The sequence below is a fragment of the Rhincodon typus genome, chromosome 20 (assembly GCF_021869965.1).
Source record: "Rhincodon typus isolate 14 chromosome 20, sRhiTyp1.1, whole genome shotgun sequence".
Lineage (NCBI taxonomy): Eukaryota > Metazoa > Chordata > Chondrichthyes > Orectolobiformes > Rhincodontidae > Rhincodon > Rhincodon typus.
Genome location: NC_063351.1, coordinates 35,139,802 through 35,140,934, shown reverse-complemented (window position 1 = coordinate 35,140,934; position 1,133 = coordinate 35,139,802).

The window sequence follows — 1,133 nt, the reverse complement described above, 5'->3', positions numbered from 1 at the left end:
TGTGCCATGAACTTCAGAACTGTCAGCATAGTTACACCAAGGATCATAGCAGTTCATTTCTAATTCAATCAACAAAAAAAAAGTTGCCTCAAATATATGTTGTGCATTTTCGTCTTTGTATTCTCTCCTTGGCTGGGTACTGTTATCTCTACATGTGACTGCCCTCCAGACTTGTGTGTTGCACTGCAGGAAATCAATAGTAAAAAGCGCTCTTTAAAATCTCTAACAATTTTTCCCTTCTCTGCTAATTGTTAAGGGACTCACTTGATGGAAGATATCAACTAAGGTTGGGATTCAGATATGTGCTTTGTTGGTACGATATGTAATCAAATAGAATTACCTGAAACATTTAAAATGGGAGAAGTCTTGACTCTAGATTGAAATCTTCCAGTTCCAGCAGAACAGAGGGCTAGTGTTATTTGTTGCAACTTCAAAAAGGCATTCATACCTTGAAACCATAATGTTAGATGACCTAAGACTTGAAGGGGGAGTTAAGAAGAAAATATCAAAATAAACTGCATTTTCAGTGGCTTCAAATAATCTCTATTGTTGAATGAACCAAAAGGAAAAGTAGTCACTTTAACATTGGAAGAAATTGTAGATCATTGGATTGTATAAACAGATAATAATTCTATTCAGGCAAGCTCAATCCTTTCAGTACACAGCCTTTTGGCCAACGTGCCTTTCTCTCCAGCAGAGGAAGCTAACAGCGAGACATGATCCTTTATGTTCAACGCAGAGCGAGCGTTTCACTATGGGAATAAATTATTGAAATTTACGTACAATAGAACCAGCAATCTAGACATTTTAACAATCAACTTACACAGAAAATATTTCGCTTCAATTTACATCATAGATAGTTCTAATTTGTGAAATACTTTCTGATTGGCTTGGAATATGGACCAATTCCCGTGTTGGAGTGGAGCGAATGGGCCGAGTCCTGTGGCAGAGTAAGCATGGGCTGATTCCCATGGTGGAGCAGAACAAATGGGCCGAGTCCCACGGCGGAGCGAGCGCATGTCGAGTCCCACGGCGGAGCGAGCGCAGGTCGAGTCCCACGGTGGAGCGAGCGCGGGTCGAGTCCCACGGTGGAGCGAGCGCGGGTCGAGTCCCACGGTGGAGCGAGCGCGGGT